This window comes from Helianthus annuus, chromosome 14, assembly GCF_002127325.2.
Source record: "Helianthus annuus cultivar XRQ/B chromosome 14, HanXRQr2.0-SUNRISE, whole genome shotgun sequence".
NCBI lineage: Eukaryota > Viridiplantae > Streptophyta > Magnoliopsida > Asterales > Asteraceae > Helianthus > Helianthus annuus.
In genome coordinates, this window is record NC_035446.2 from 70,493,556 (window position 1) to 70,512,043 (window position 18,488).

Consider the following 18,488-nt stretch of genomic DNA (forward strand, 5'->3'; position numbering starts at 1 on the left):
CCCATCATTGCGGTTGTTTTCTCATAACTTGCTAAACAAGAACACACACACAAACCCTATACTCTCTTTCTCTCCTCTCGAACCCGACGGCAACAACATCTCCATTTCTCGAAGCTTTCTTGTTCGAATTCCTCTTCATCCTACCTTCTAACCGGTTAGTGTTTTTATTATTGATTGCATGTTGAATGATGTACGATTTATATATGATTCTATACAATGGTTTGTGAATGATACATGATTTGTTATGAATGATGAGGTTTGGTATTCATGTAATTGATTCATATGTGTTGCATGACTTGATTTGATTAGGGTTGGTAATTATGTATTGTTGATATTAGAACCGAGAAGATGTAACCGGCTGTGATGGGTTAGATGTTCAATCGATCCATAGGTTTTGACATGAACTATTGAATAGTGGATTACGGATCTTGATGTTAATCATATTAATTGATTCGATAAGATGATGTTGAGTTGTTACATGATTGTTAGGGTTCATACGAGTTGATTGGCAAATCCTTTGGTTTGATCGTTTGGCACAAGATTTGGAAACTGTTGACCGAATTAATATTGATTTAATCGAATAATTGTAAAACATGAAATTGTTCAAATTGTTATAACTGATTGCATGATTTAAGGAGAATCACTTAACTGATCGCACAAGCTCCCAATCGCACAAGAGGAGATCACACAAGATCTGATCTGTTCGCACAAGCCCTTGAATCGCACACGGGCTAGTCGCACAAGATAGGTACAAACATATAAGGCAACAATGTACAACTAGAGCTTGCATGATCGCACAAGACTTGTGGATCGAACAAGATCATACCGATCGCACAAGTCTTGGGCCACACACACACACCGTTGGACTTTATTATCTTGATTGGGCCTCAAAGCCCAATCCCAAACGCACAAGGATTGGTAAGTCACACAAGACCATCTGGACCGCACAAGACTCATGTTTATTGTTTGGGCCGTTTACATGCTGGACTGCTTATATTTTATTGGGCCCGGTATCATTGGGCTTCAGTGGGTGAAACACACAAGACTGTTAGACTTGTGCGAGCCCATTCTTTTGAATCGCACAAGTCGGACATGCTATGTACTTGACTGTTACGTGTTTGCCATGATCCATACGTGCTTGAAACCTGATAGTTATGTGTAAACATACGTGCATTACTTGAACCTAGACCTGACTTGTATGGTAACCATGCTAGGACGTGGTTGACCACTTATAACTCAAGTACCCTTTTCGTGTATCTGCTGAGCAAACCAAGGTGAGTTCACACTCTTACCAATGCATGGGATTCCCGGGGTTGGGAATGGGTTTGAATAATGGGATTGAACAATTACTTGTACTTACACGGCTACTAGACTATCTACCATCGTCCTCGGAATAAGCAGGGCACTTACGTAAAACCTACGTAAACATGTACTTACCACTATCCTTAAGTTACGAAGGGCACTTACGTAAAACCTACGTAAACTCACACATGCTACTGTCTTCGGGTTAAGAAAGACACTTACGTAAAACCTACGTAAACCCCACGCGTACCACTGTCCTCGGGTTAAGAAGGGCACTTACATAAAGCCTACGTAAACTTCGTACGTACTCCTGTTCTCGGGTTAAGAAGAACACTTATGGTTACAAATAGTCTAGTAAATATAATCATGGGAAGCCCCCACTAATTGAACATACAACAGGCTTAGTTAATTACGCATGATGATGCAACGAACTTACTATCTGTGAATAACGAACTCATTAACTGAACACCCTACTGTGAACTCGCTCAACTAGTTGTTGACTCTCTGTTACATGCCTTGCAGGACAATAGGTACTAATGGAGCTTGCACTAGGAGGCGCGGTCGTTGTGGGCAAGGATCATGGATGTTATGTTAAACACTTTTATGATATTTCAAAACTTGATACTTATGCTGGGATTTTACATCATTGCTTCCGCTACACACTTGTTTATGTTTGGTTTTGAAAACACCATTCGTATTGATGAATGACTTTTTCTATTTACTTACATGTTCAATATGATTGGTGGCTTGATCCTGGTCATGTCACGCCTCCATGCGGTGGTACTCCGCGTGTGGATTTTGGGGGTGTGACAGATTGGTATCAGAGCCATTGGTTATAGAGAACTTGGTTTAAATAAGGGGAAAGCGTTTTTATTAAAACAAGACTATAACCTGTACAGTGCTCAACGATCCACAACGACGCCTCGCTCCACGTGCAAGACTCAACATTCTAGGTAATATGGTATATGTTTTATTGCCTACTTGCTAGATTACATAGAACTTTGCCCATGGTATGCTTAGATACACATAACCACTATTGCTTAAGAACACTTGTGTGCTTACTCTCTTCTGTCATCGCATTTTTCGCGAACCTCCCTCACTTATGTTCCCTTTGATATGAAGATCATGAGTGGACGCGTTAACATGACTCAAGCCCAGTTGACGGCTCTCATTAACGAACAAGTTGTTGCGGCACTTGCAGCCGCCCAAGTAGGAGGTCAACACGTTCAGCCACCTGTTTGCACTTTCAAGAATTTCATGGACTGTCGTCCAAGCACATTCAGTGGCACTAAAGGAGCAGTTGGACTCCTCCATTGGTTTGAAAAGCTCGAGTCCATGTTTGAGATGTGTGAATGCCCTGAGGCTAGCAGGGTGAAGTACGCCACTGGTACTCTAGAAGGCATTGCAATGACTTGGTGGAATGCGCAAGTTCAGATTTTAGGGCTGGAAGCTGCTAACGCCACCCCTTGGAATGATTTTAAGGAACTCATCAAACGGGAATACTGCACACGTGATGACATCCACAAGTTGGAAGTGGAGCTCTTTCATCTGAAAATGACAGGTCGGAAATTGAAGCTTATACGAAGCGGTCAAACGAGCTGGCCATCTTGTGTCCAACTATGGTGGACCCTCCAATCAAGCGCATTGAGTTGTATCTCAAGGGGCTAGCGCCAGAAATTCAGAGCCATATGACATCGGCTAACCTTAATAATATCCAGGATATTCAGCGTCTCGCTCATCGCCTCACGGATCAGGCAGTGGAACAGAACTGGCTGCCTAAGCGCATCGGTGCTACTACTACCGCTACCACTTCTGCTACTCCTACTACTCCTAGTGACAACAAGAGGAAATGGAATGGGGATTCCAGCAAGGGTTCAGCTACAGTTCAGTCTCAGGTGCAGCAGCAAAATACTGACAACTATCAGAGCCCTGGTCAGCAATCTTCGGGTAGTCAGGGACGGGGTGTATATCGAGGAAATCACCCAAGGTGCAACAATTGTAACAGACACCACAGTGGCCAGTGCAACAAGGGTCGTTGTCAGAGGTGTCTTAAGATGGGTCATGAGGCCAAGGATTGTAGGAGCCCACGGCCTGTAACTCAGGATCGCCAGCAGCAGCAAACGCCACAGAATCAGCAACAGGGCAACAAGGGATGTTTTCATTGTGGCGCTGAAGGTCACTTCAAGAGACACTGCCCCCAGCTAAACCGAAACCAGAACAACCACAATAACAACAATAATCAAGGCAATGGGAACAACAACGCGGGAAATAACAATGATGGGAACGACGGCGCTAGTGGTCATGCTTTTGTGCTGGGGCAGGGTGATGCCAGGAATGATCCCAACGTGGTTATGGGTAAGTTTCTTCTTGACGACTTTTATGTTACTGTATTATTTGATTCGGGTGCGGATACCAGTTATATGTCTTTGAAAGTTAGTCAAATGCTCAAGCGCACACCCACACTTCTGAACACTAAGCATGTCGTAGAGTTAGCTAATGGTAAAAGTCTAGAGGCCACACACATAGTTCAGGGTTGTAATCTTATCCTCGCTGGTCAGACTTTCTCGATCGATCTCATTCCCATAGCTTTGGGTAGTTTTGACATCGTCATTGGTATGGATTGGTTATCCCAACAGCAAGCAGAGATCTTATGCAAGGAGAAGATAGTTCGTATTCCTCGTTCTGGTCAAGAACCTCTCGAAATTCAAGGCGACAAGAGTGGTGCCATGGTTGGCATCATCTCCTTCCTGAAGGCCCAGAAATGTTTGCGAAAGGGTCACACTGCCATTTTGGCACTTGTTACAGACGCAGCAACGAAAGAGAAGAGGTTAGAGGATATCCCAGTTGTACGTGATTTTCCTCAAGTGTTTCTTGAAGACTTACCTGGTCTACTGTCTCATCGCCCGGTGGAATTCCAGATTGAACTAGCTCCAGGAGCAGCACCCATAGCTCGCGCACCGTATCGACGAGCTCCAACAGAACTGGAAGAACTGTCTAAGCAACTACAAGAGCTCTTGGATAAGGGTTTTATTCGTCCTAGCTCTTCGCCCTGGGGAGCTTCAGTGTTATTCGTGAAAAAGAAGGACGGCACCTTCAGGATGTGTGTCGACTACCGTGAACTCAACAAGGTGACAGTGAAGAACCGCTATCCTCTTCCACGTATTGATGATTTATTCGACCAGTTGCAAGGGTCGAGCTACTACTCGAAGATTGATCTGAGGTCAAGTTACCATCAGCTGAGAGTCCGGGATGAGGACGTCTCTAAAACAGCATTCAGAACTCGCTATGGCCACTACGAGTTCCTAGTTATGCCATTCGGGTTAACGAACGCACCGGCAGTCTTCATGGATCTTATGAACAGAGTGTGCAAGCCTTATTTAGACAAGTTTGTGATTGTCTTCATCGACGACATCCTGATCTACTCCAAGAGTCAGGAGGAACACGAGCAGCATTTGCGACTTATTTTGAAGCTCCTTCGAACAGAACAGTTGTACGCCAAGTTTTCAAAATGCGACTTCTGGCTTCGCGAAGTCCACTTTCTAGGCCACGTGGTAAACAAGGACGGGATTCATGTGGATCCATCCAAGGTAGACTCGATCAGGATCTGGCCTGCACCGCGTACCCCAACGGAAATACGCCAATTCTTGGGTTTGGCGGGTTATTACAGACGATTCATCAAAGACTTCTCCAAGATTGCACAGCCGCTTACACTACTGACACATAAAGGTGTCACTTATCGCTGGGGTAATACCCAAGAGACAGCTTTTTAACACTTGAAGGATAGACTCTGCAGCGCACCTATTCTCTCACTGCCAGAGCGCACAGACGATTTTGTGGTTTATTGCGACGCATCCATCCAGGGTCATGGATGTGTGTTAATGCAGCGTGACAAGGTTATTGCTTATGCATCGCGCCAACTCAAGGTTCATGAACGGAACTATACTACGCACGATTTAGAGCTGGGAGCTGTTGTTTTTGCGCTCAAGATATGGCGACACTACCTGTACGGTACCAAGTGCACTATCTACACCGATCATAGGAGTCTCGAGCATTTCTTCAAGCAGAAGGAGTTGAACATGTGTCAACGTCGATGGGTTGAGCTACTCAATGATTACGAATGTGCCATCAAGTACCATCCGGGCAAAGCCAATGTTGTGGCTGACGCTCTCAGTCGAAAGGATACTATACCTAGACGCGTTCGAGCACTACAGCTTACTATTCAGTCTAGTCTTCCTGCACAGATACGAGATGCTTAGGTGGAAGCATTGCAACTAGAAAACGTCAGGGCTGAAGCCCTACGCGGCTCAAGGCAACGATTAGAACAGAAGGAAGACGGCGCCTATTATGTAACGGGGCGTATTTGGGTTCCCCTATATGGCAACTTATGCGAGCTTGTAATGGACGAAGCAAATAAGTCTCGCTACTCGGTACATCCAGGTTCGGATAAAATGTACCACGATCTCAGAACTACGTATTGGTGGCCTAGCATGAAGGCCCACATAGCGACTTACGTCGACAAGTGTTTGACTTGTGCGAGGGTCAAGTCAGAATATCAGAAACCATCAGGCCTACTTCAGCAACCCAAAATACCACAACGGAAATGGGAGGAAATTTCCATGGATTTTGTTACTGGCCTGCCTAGATCTCAACATGGGAATGATACTATTTGGGTGATTGTGGATCGACTCACAAAGTCTGCACACTTTTTGGCTATCAAAGAAACGGATAAGTTCTCTACCTTAGCAGACGTCTACTTGAAAGAAGTTGTTTCGAGGCATGGAGTGCCAATCTCTATTATTTCGGATCGTGATGCACGATTCACCTCTGAACTATGGCAAGCAATGCACAAAGCTTTTGGCTCACGATTAGACATGAGCACAGCCTATCACCCTCAGACGGATGGGCAGTCTGAGCGCACTATCCAAACTTTGGAAGACATGTTACGTGCATGCGTTATCGACTTCGGCAACAGCTGGGAAAAGCATCTCCCGTTAGTGGAGTTCTCGTACAATATCAGTTACCACACCAGCATCCAAGCCGCTCCATTCGAGGCATTGTACGGACGTAAATGTCGGTCACCTCTCTGTTGGGTAGAGGTGGGTGATAGTCAGATCACAGGTCCAGAAATGGTAGTAGACGCGACGGAAAGGATCGCACAGATACGACAACGCATGGCGGCGGCTCGTGACCGTCAGAAAAGCTATGCTGATAAGCGTAGGAAACCACTCGAGTTCCAAGTTGGGGATCGAGTGCTACTCAAAGTCTCACCCTGGAAGGGTGTAGTTCGTTTTGGCAAACGAGGCAAACTCAATCCGCGGTATGTCGGACCGTTCGAGATCACTGAAAGAATAGGCAAAGTGGCCTACAGACTGAATCTACCAGCAGAACTCGGTGCAGTTCACAACGTTTTCCACATGTCGAATCTGAAGAAGTGTCTGTCAGATGAGACCCTCATAGTTCCTTTGAAGGAGCTCACTATCGACGAACAGTTGCGATTCGTCGAGGAACCAGTCGAAATCACGGACCGGGATGTTAAGGTCCTCAAGCACACCAGAATACCTCTTGTTCGAGTTCGTTGGAACTCCCGTCGTGGCCCAGAGTTCACCTGGGAACGCGAAGGCCAAATGAAGCAAAAGTATCCCCAAATTGTTCGCAAACAGTAAAACCACTACTGAGGCTGAAGCTACCACAGAATTTCGGGATGAAATTCCAGATCAGCGGGGGGAGGATGTGACACCCCAGGAAAACCAGGAAAACCATGCAACTTAACTAGCTTCCTCAGTGAGTACGTACCAAATTTCGAGACGAAATTTCTTTCAACTTGGGGATAATGTGACAACTCGTGTTTCAAACCTCTCATGGAACTTTGATTATGTGATTATGTGAACTTGTTGATTAACTGAATGATATGTGATGTTATGTATTAATGTGTGACGAATGTATGTATTTAAACAACCGATCGCACAACACTTGGCCAATCGCACAAGCCTTTGGGCTTCGGCTCCTTACCACTCTCAGCTCACAATCTTGTAATCAGACCAATAGGGCAGCCCAAGGAAGGGTTTGGCCCACTCCTCTTACGCAAACAAACACCCATCATTGGGGTTGTTTTCTCATAACTTGCTAAACAAGAACACACACACAAACCCTATACTCTCTTTCTCTCCTCTCGAACCCGACGGCAACAACATCTCCATCTCTCGAAGCTTTCTTGTTCGAATTCCTCTTCATCCTACCTTCTAACCGGTTAGTGTTTTTATTATTGATTGCATGTTGAATGATGTATGATTTATATATGATTCTATACAATGGTTTGTGAATGATACATGATTTGTTATGAATGATGAGGTTTGGTATTCATGTAATTGGTTCATATGTGTTGCATGACTTGATTTGATTAGGGTTGGTAATTATGTATTGTTGATATTAGAACCGAGTAGATGTAATCGGCTGTGATGGGTTAGATGTTCAATCGATCCATAGGTTTTGACATGAACTATTGAATAGTGGATTACGGATCTTGATGTTAATCGTACTAATTGATTCGATAAGATGATGTTGAGTTGTTACATGATTGTTAGGGTTCATACGAGTTGATTGGCAAATCCTTTGGTTTGATCGATTGGCATAAGATTTGGAAACTGTTGACCGAATTAATATTGATTTAATCGAATAATTGTAAAACATGAAACTGTTCAAATTGTTATAACTGATTGCATGATTTAAGGAGAATCACTTAACTGATCGCACAAGCTCCCAATCGCACAAGATCAGATCACACAAGATCTGATCTGATCGCACAAGCCCTTGAATCGCACAAGGGCTAGTCGCACAAGATAGGTACATACACATAAGGCAACAATGTACAACTAGAGTTTGCATGATCGCACAAGACTTGTGGATCGCACAAGATCATACCGATCGCACAAGTCTTGGGCCACATACACACCGTTGGACTTTATTATGTTGATTAGGCCTCAAAGCCCAATCCCAAACGCACAAGGATTGGTCAGTCGCACAAGACCATCCGGACCGCACAAGACTCATGTTTATTTTTTGGGCCGTTTACATGCTGGACTGCTTATATTTTATTGGGCCGGGTATCATTGGGCTTCAATAGGTGAAACGCACAAGACTGTTAGACTTGTGCGAGCCCATTCTTTTGAATCACATAAGTCGGACAAGCTATGTACTTGACTGTTACGTGTTTGCCATTATCCATACGTGCTCGAAACCTGATAGTTATGTGTAAACATACGTGCATTACTTGAACCTAGTCCTGACTTGTATGGTAACCATGCTAGGATGTGGTTGACCACTTATAACTCAAGTACCCTTTTCGTGTATCTGTCGAGCAAACCAAGGTGAGTTCACACTCTTACCAATGCATGGGATTCCCGGGGTTGAGAATGGGTTTGAATAATGGGATTGAACAATTACTTGTACTTACACGGCTACTAGACTATCTACCATCGTCCTCGGGATAAGCAGGGCACTTACGTAAAACCTACGTAAACATGTACTTACCACTGTCCTCAAGTTACGAAGGGCACTTACGTAAAACCTACGTAAACTCACACATACTATTGTCTTCGGGTTAAGAAGGACACTTACGTAAAACCTACGTAAACCCCACGCGTACCACTGTCCTCGGGTTAAGAAGGGCACTTACGTAAAGCCTACGTAAACTTCGTACGTACTCCTGTTCTCGGGTTAAGAAGAACACTTATGGTTACAAATAGTCTAGTAAATATAATCATGGGAAGCCCCCACTAAATTGGAAGCCCCCACTAATTGAACATACAACAGGCTTAGTTAATTACGCATGATGATGCAACGAACTTACTATTTGTGAATAACGAACTCATTAACTGAACACCCTACTGTGAACTCGCTCAACTAGTTGTTGACTCTCTGTTACATGCCTTGCAGGACAATAGGTACTAATGGAGCTTGCACTGGGAGGCGCGGTCGTTGTGGGCAAGGATCATGGATGTTATGTTAAACACTTTTATGATATTTCAAAACTTGATACTTATGCTGGGATTTTACATCATTGCTTCCGCTACACACTTGTTTATGTTTGGTTTTGAAAACACCATTCGTATTGATGAATGACTTTTTCTATTTACTTGCATGTTCAATATGATTGGTGGTTTGATCCTGGTCATATCACGCCTCCATGCGGTGGTACTCCGCGTGTGGATTTTGGGGGTGTGACAATAATTGTATCATTTCATCTCGTTCAGTTAACATCAATTCCTGAAACTAAATTTTGGGATCATTGAAATATCCTATAATACTTTTACATATTTTCGTGTCTTGATTCTATATCAGACACCTTAACATAATGTTCTTACCAACTTAGAGACATAACATAACTCCGAGGGGATATCGTAGCACAAATCTCGAGGAGGAGATTTAAAACAAGGTGGGGAGGATATAACAACTCTCCTAGAACCCTTAACGTAACCCTAAAACGCTCCCAAATACATCCCGTACATGAGAAACGGACCCGAGATACCTTCGTACTTGCAAAAATCAAGAAAAAACAAGATTCAAGAGTCGCTCGCGGCCCGCGACAGCCGAAGGAGAATTAGTAAACAATAAAATATGCATGTGGATATATGGTGGACGTGGGTTAAGGTCTGCATCAATTCTCCCCTCTTTAAAATGGTCTTGTCCTCAGGACCAGGCCATGGTGGAGCATCTTCGGATTGCATCAAAAGGAATTTAGGGGGTTGACATTTGTAGCCCGGTTGGTAGCTTTCATCAAAATTGAAACAAAGACCCTCAGCTTGTTGAGCTTGCATTTTCACGGGTGTGAGGCGCTTAAGAGGCAGTGAAGTGGTCGTAATAGATGAAGTGTCTGGAAAGTGTTGTGTCGGTGTGGTTGCGGGAGGAGAGCCAGTACACCACTGTGGGATGTGTCTCCAATTAAAGAAAAACCACCTTGGAGTTTGTCTTCAATTAAAGAAGCAAGACCGTAGGCTTGATTAACATTGGCGAAGCTTCCCCCCCCCCCCCCAATTTTTCCGAAACCGGGGGGGGGGGGGGGGCGGAAACGTATATACCTAAAAATTTTCTATACGAAAGTACTATTCATAACACTACGCGCCGAAAAGTTTGGGGGGTCGGGCGCCCCCTCGGACGAAGCCTAAGCTGCGCCCCTGTTGATTAAGGGTTGTAGGTTTATGAATTCCCATTTCAAATTTAATGTCATGTTGAAGATCTGAAATAAAGCAATTTTTTAAGGCCTGTGAACACAATTGCTAATCATCTCGAACCCGTAAGTGGGTGAAACTCTAAGAACAAGATACCAGAAAGTACTTTTTTTTCTTTTAATTCTTCCTTGCTTTCATTAATGCAAAACGATGCCTTTATAAGTAATAGTCTACCGTAAATCACGGTAGTGATTTGAGTATATATGGATTGTAGCTATTGTATTATTCTGTGTTATTTGCTTTCCTAGAATAGGCTCTTTTGTACATCTATTTATTGTACCCTATTGTTCATAATAAACTCGATTGATTGAGTCCTAATATGGTATCAGCCTAACACGGGCGATCCTACCTCTTTTCTTTCTTTTTCGATCCCTTCCAGCCGTCTTCTTTCTCTCTGTCCCTTTACCCTAACTGCCGCCGATCATGGCCTCTCCCTCCTCTTCGATTGCAGCCAACTCCACCCTTCACTCCCTTCTTCACTTCATTCCCCACAAATTAACCGCCTCAAATTATTTGGCGTGGAGTCAGCAGCTCAACCTCTTGCTCTCCCTACAAAAACTTACCGGCCATATTGACGGTAAACAATCCACCCCAGCCGAAACCATTCAAGAAAATGAAAAACCTGTTCCCAACCCTGATTATCTAACCTGGATAGCCGATGATCAGACTGTTTGTCTTCTGATTCAATCCTCTCTGTCGGAAGAGGCCATGTCCGAAGTTATCGGTTTATCTACGGCTCGCCAAATCTGGTTGGCCTTAGAGAGTGCCTACAGCCATCGCTCAACCGATCGGATGCATACTCTGCGTGATAACCTTCGTCTTCTGCAGAAGGGTTCCTCCACAGTTGTTGAGTTTGGTCGCAAGTTCAAAGCTATATGTGACCAACTCGCTGCTATTGGTCATCCAGTTTCTGAAACGGACAAGTGCCACTGGTTTCTCTGCGGTCTTGGTCCGGCCTACGAGCATTTTTCCACCACCCACCGTGCTCTCGGCACTGCCTCCTTTCGTGATCTCCTAGCCAAATCTGAAAATCAAGAAACCTTCATGCAGTCTCTTCATGGCCAGCAACCGCCCCAGTTGCCTTTGCGGCCCAACAGTCCCGGACTGGTAATACGTCTCGTTCCACCTCTACTCCCTCTTATTCTCCTCGTGCAGGTCGCGGCCGTGGCCGTGGTTCAGGCCGTGGTCGCTCTCGTCGCCCACCCCATTGTCAACTCTGCCGAACTGATGGTCACTATGCAAATACGTGCCCAAATCTTGCCAGTTTTGCCAAACAGGCTGCCCCCACTGTTGATGCTCATCTCGCACAGGCGTTTCATGCTCAATGCCACGTCACTAACGAGGACCATCCTGACTGGACTGGTGACACAGGTGCGTCTGCCCACATGACCCCCTTTGTTCAGGATCTTGATACTTCCTCAGCCGTATCGGGTCCTGAGTTTGTTCGTTTTGGTAATGGTCATACATTGCCCGTAACGAACATTGGTACAAAATCCCTTTCAAACAATATTCATTTAAAAAATATTCTAGTTGTTCCACATCTTACCAAACGCCTTTTATCCATTAGCAAACTTACTCACGATTCTCCTGTTGATGTCTTGTTCTCTAATAATTCTTTTCACATTCAGGATCGAACAACCAAGGCGATCCTAGCAAAGGGCACATGTGAAAATGGTCTCTATGTTCTTCGCGAAGGAAATCATGCATTCATTGCTTCCTACTCGACTCCGCATCTAAAAGCCTCCTACGAAAAGTGGCATGACCGCCTTGGACACGTGTCTTTTGATATTATTTCTAGACTTCACAAACATGGTTCTTTAATTGTTACTTCATTATTGCCAAAACCTAATGTTTGTGCTTCTTGTCAATTGTCTAAATCTCATCGTGTGCCATTTAATTTAAATTCTAAACGATCTATGCATGCTTTAGATTTAGTCCATTGCGATTTATGGGGACCATCGCCTGTCACCTCCTCTAGTGGCTATCGATTTTATGCCATTTTTGTCGATGACCATTCCCGCTTTACATGGTTTTATCCACTTAAGCAAAAGTCAGACTTTTATGAAGCTTTATTAATTTTTGCACCTTTTGTTCAAAATCAGTTATCATGTAAAATTAAGGTGTTTCAAAGTGATGGGGGAACTGAATTCACAAACGATCGTGTTCAAAAATTTTTTCATGATCAAGGTATTCATCATCAAATGTCTTGTCCATACACCCCTGAACAAAATGGTCGTGCTGAACGAAAGCATAGACATATCACCGAAACCGGTCTTGCTATGCTTTTCAACTCCCATGCTCCCGCCACTCTGTGGTCCGATGCCTTTGCATCTGCCACCTTCATCATCAATCGCCTACCTTCCTCGGTCCTTAACTTCAAATCTCCATACGAAATATTATATGGCTGTTGCCCGACCTATTCCAACCTTCGCATTTTCGGTTGTCGGGTCTTCCCATACTTGCGCGATTATGCCAAACATAAGCTTGCACCTCGCAGTGCTGAATGTATCTTCATTGGCTATGATGTTCAATATAAGGGCTATCGGTGTTTCGATCCTTCCACTAAACGTGTTTACACTACTCGCCACGCATAATTTGATGAGGAAAATTTTCCTTTCGGTGCCCATGTCTCTCCAGTTGATCAAGCCACATTGATCTTCTCAAATTTTGATGAGACCCTTCCACATAATCCGCTTCCAAACCCACCTTTTTTACCCACACCTACTGCTCCCCATCCATGTTCTTCGCCTAAATCACACACACAAGGCTCTTCTCCTTGTTCCATATGCTCAGCCCACCTTTTTCCATCCTCATCGGCCCAAACCTCACCCCAGCCCGTTTCCGCCTCCTCAGCCCAAACTGATCCATCCCTCTCGGCCTCCGCTACTGCTTCCTCGGCCCACTTCAATTCCTCTTCGTCGCACACATCAGCCCACTCACACTCCTCGGCCCACCCCTTATCTCCTTCGGCCCATTCACCCAACTCCTCTCCATCCCACACCTCGGCCCAATCTCCTGCTCCTCCCTCTACTACCAGTATCCTTGGCCCTCCTCCTACCATTACCTCAAACCCCGAGGATGGATCATCTGCTGGGCCGATACCAACTCATCCTATGCGGACTCGATCAAAGAATGGAATTTACAAACCCAAATATTATGCTAATCTGTCTTTGTTTTCAGGTCCTTTACATTATGCCTTACTTGCAGCGCAGGATCCTCGTGGTTATAAGTCAGCGGCAAAACATTCCAAGTGGGTCAAAGCTATGGAAGAATAGATTAGTGCTCTGCAACAAAATCATACTTGGGTTCTTGTTCCTCGTCCACAGGATGCAAACATTGTTGGCTCAAAATGGATTTATCGTACAAATTCAAAGCAGATGGTTCTATTGATCGTTACAAGGCTCGTCTTGTTGCGCAAGGCTTCACTCAGGTTCCGGGTATTGATTTTATGCACACCTTCAGTCCCGTTGTCAAGGCCTCTACTGTTCGGGTTGTTCTTGCACTCGCAACTATTTACGGGTGGTCGCTTCGACAATTAGATGTCCGTAATGCCTTTCTCAACGGATATCTCACTGAAATGGTTTACATGGAACAACCGCCAGGATTTATAAACTCTCAGTTTCCTCATCATGTGTGTCGCTTACAAAAGGCCCTTTATGGACTCAAACAGGCACCTCGTGCCTGGTTTCAGCGCCTTAGTACATTTTTGCTCACAAATGGTTTTCGTTGCAGCAAGGCCGATACATCCTTATTCATCTACAAGAAAGGAGCTTCTATTGTTTATCTTTTAGTTTACGTGGACGACATTATTATCACAGGCAGTGATCCTCAGTTTATTCAGTCGTTCATCACTCGCTTGAATAAAGAATTTTCGGTCAAAGATTTGGGAGTCTTGGGATATTTTCTTGGTCTTGAAGTTGCTTATTCAGAAACTGGTCTTTATCTCAGCCAAGCAAAATATGCCCATGATATTTTAGCCCGTGCCGGTTTACTAGATTCTAAGCCAGTTGACACCCCGCTCTCTACCGCTGACATTTTTCACAGTGAAGGTGCTCCGTTTCATGATCCGACACTTTACCGATCCTTAGTTGGTGCCCTTCAATATCTCACCATCACTCGTCCGGATCTCTCTTATGCGGTCAATCAAGCGAGTCAACACCTTCAGTCTCCCACGGTCTCTCATTTTCAGTCGGTCAAGCGCATCCTGCGGTATGTCAAAGGGACTATTGCCTTCGGCTTATGTTTTTCCAAACCAACCACTACTCAGTTAGTGGGCTACTCTGATGCTGATTGGGCTAGATGCATTGAGACTAGACGCTCGACTTACGGTTACTCTATTTATTTGGGTGGTAATCTGGTCTCCTGGAGTGCCAAGAAACAACCAACTGTGTCTCGGTCAAGTTGTGAATCAGAATATCGTGCCATGGCCAACACTGCTGCAGAGATCATCTGGCTTACTCATCTCCTACGTGAATTGCACGCTTTGCCCGTGGATCGACCTACTCTTCTTTGTGATAACAAGAGTGCCATCTTTCTTAGTCAAAATCCTGTCGCTCACAAGCGTGCCAAACATATTGACATTGACTATCACTTTGTTCGTGAGCTTGTTTCTTCTGGCCAACTTCATACAAAGTTTGTTCCATCCAATCTTCAGGTTGCAGACATTTTTACGAAGAGTCTTCCCAAGCCTCTCTTTGAAAAATTTCGTGGCTTGCTACGTGTTGGTCCTCCACCTGTTCGATTGACGGGGGGTAATAGTCTACCGTAAATCACGGTAGTGATTTGAGTATATATGGATTGTAGCTATTGTATTATTCTGTGTTATTTGCTTTCCTAGAATAGGCTCTTTTGTACATCTATTTATTGTACCCTATTGTTCATAATAAACTCGATTGATTGAGTCCTAATAATAAAGCTTACAAGCATGAAACTATAACAACCAAAATACGGAAACGTGGAAGTAAACAACTGGAACTATGGGAAATAACCACCCATGACTACTACATGGGGCACACACAAACACGTAAATAAGAAATAATGCAAGAAATCATTAAACAATAAAATATGCATGTGGATTTATGGTGGACGTGGGCTAAGGTTTGCATCAACCACTCACCCCTTTACTACCATCAAACACCACTGCACCATTCCCAAACCACGACCGTCTTCCCCACCTGCAAACCACCGCTACCATCCATCGTTAATCCCGCCCACCCCACATCATCGCAGTTTCACAAGATCAGTTCATTAGGCACACCCTGTTCATTTCTTCAAGCCACATCTTTTTCACAAGACCAGGTCATTAGGCACATCTAGTTCATTTTCTAAAACCTATAAAAAACAAACACAAATCAATCATAATATATGCCCACATTTGAGTTTCTTGGACAATATCAAATACAAATGTTGAAAAGGTTCAAACTTTACCAAAGATTGTTGTTTCTTTTGTAGAAATTATTGTTGACCCAGTTGGGAATGTAACAAGAAGAAAGAGATAGATTCTGACTTTAAGTTACAAAGATTCTGATTTGAGAAATTATGGATGAAACCAGAGGAATCCCATGAGAAAAGAGAACTTGGGGTGTTTTCTGAAGTAAATAGTATAAATCCAAGGAGAAAAATAGGGAAAGGGGAACACGTTTAAAATCAAAAGCAGGTTACCGCTCGAGCACAAAGGTGTACTAAAGTGGAACCTGTCGCAGGCGGAGCTAAACGGGTTCACAAGTTCAACCTAAAATTAACCCGAACCCGTTTAGACTAAATTTTAACCCGCAAATTTCGTGTTAGGTTTGTGTCGTATTTTTGTGTCAGAAATTTACACCCATTAGATTTAGGAGTCATTAACAATTACGCATCATCTTAGAATAGTAATAAATACTATCTTTTTATTTAATGCTTATTTAATGCTGATAATTTAATTACAACAATCAGATATGATATTATTCCGTTACAGTAAATGTTATAAATACCATGTATTCAAGAGTGGAAGTCATAATTTGTTACTTTAGTGTTTGAAATGCAGAAACACATCATGGATTTGATATTTCTTTGCCTTGTATTTTCAAATCTTCTGGATGCTATTGCCAAGCCTGAAGACGAATGCAAGAAAATAGGTAATACTTTGTTAAAACCTATTTTCTTCAATTATAATATCATATATTTAGTATATTTTAGTAACTAAAAAGATGAATTATCTGTGTATTTATTTGTTAAAATATGTAATAATTTTTTTTGACAAGCAGGTGGTGATAAGGCTTGTGGTTATTCTATTGAGCATACCGTTTGTAATACTAAAGTGTGTGCAATCGATTGCCTGAACATGGTGCCTATTCAGCAACTAATAATAGCTTCATTTTGTCGTAATCGTGTTTGTATTTGTTGTGCCTCTGGACGAGGATGTCCTAATATTTAAGCACCTCATAATAAAATATCTAAATTTCAGTTACGTTATTATTTAAAATATTTTTCTATACATATACATTTTGCATGTTTCAAAAAAGTGACGTTGAAATTGTTTAATCCTTGTTTTACGTTAAATAATTTTATTATTTTAATTAATATTAATCATATTTTGTTTCTCTGGAAAGTTTTAAAATACAATATTTTATAAAATTTAAAGTACGTACTTGCAACATAACTATTTATTTTTAACCCAAAGGATTAAAAGAAGATGGTTAAAGTATATGTATTTTTAAATAACAAACTTTAGACTATCGACTGTGGGTGTGAAATAAAACATAAATGGTATAAAATTGAAAAAAAATGTTTAACATTTGTTATTAGCAGAGATATATGATATCAAATAAAACATAAGATAAATATTTAAATACTTTTTTTATAATTTAAATTTGAAATATCGTGATGACCAGGCTGACTCCATTTTTTTTAATTGGTACTAGTGGGAAACCCGTGCGATGCGATGGTGACAATTTACCATGCCGTACTTGTTTTCCGTTAGTTTATCACTTCTCTTCTGATATATTAGATAGTAGGTCTATTAATTTTCTTATTCGTAGCATTGGTGTTGTCTATCGATGACATGTGCCTTACAGCTCTCAATTACTATGAATTACAAACTATAAATTAAATTACAAGTGGTGTTTGATCAAAATTAAAGAGTAAAATGCCAAAATGATCCTTGAATTTAGGTCATTTTTACCATTTCAGCCAAAAATGAAAATTTTTGTACCTGGCTCCTGAGTTTTCATTTTTTTTTTTTTGTGATTTTCATCTAGTTGACAAACTGAGTTAGTATTTTGTTGTTAACTTCTCTCTTTTTTTATCGATCTCCTCATTTAAAATATGGGTATAATCGTCATTTTATACTATAATACATATTTTTATTAAATGAGGAAAACGATAAAAAAGGAGAGAAGTTAACAGAAAATTCTGACACAGTTTGTTATTTGAATGAAAATGACAACAAAAATGAAACCTTAGGCACAAGAATTTTTTTTTTTTTTATTTTTGAACTAAAATGGCGAAAATAGTCTAAATTCAAGGACCATTTTTGGCATTTCACTCAAAATGAAATGATACTTATAAATAGGAAAATGTTTTATTAAAAAATAGTGGTTATCTATACGACAAAAAAACAACCAACACGAAAATATGATATAAAAAAGATGGTTAATTATATAAAGAATAAAAAACGTTTAATTAAAAAAAAATTGATCATTCTAATGTACTGATGAGGGAAATATATTCTTAATTAAATAACCGAGAGTACTAAAGAATAAAACTTTAATCTTATTGGCATTCTGTCGAATGTGGTGTATCAGCACCATTTATTGTTCTTGACGTTATCCTACTCTATAATCTATCTATAATACTAATATAAAGCATTCCCCATAGATATAATGGTAATTTGCCATTAAATTGATATAATGGTAATTTGCCATTAAATTTTAAGATGGCATGTGAAGAGGCATGTTCAAATCTCTAATCTTTTGCCCTTTTCTT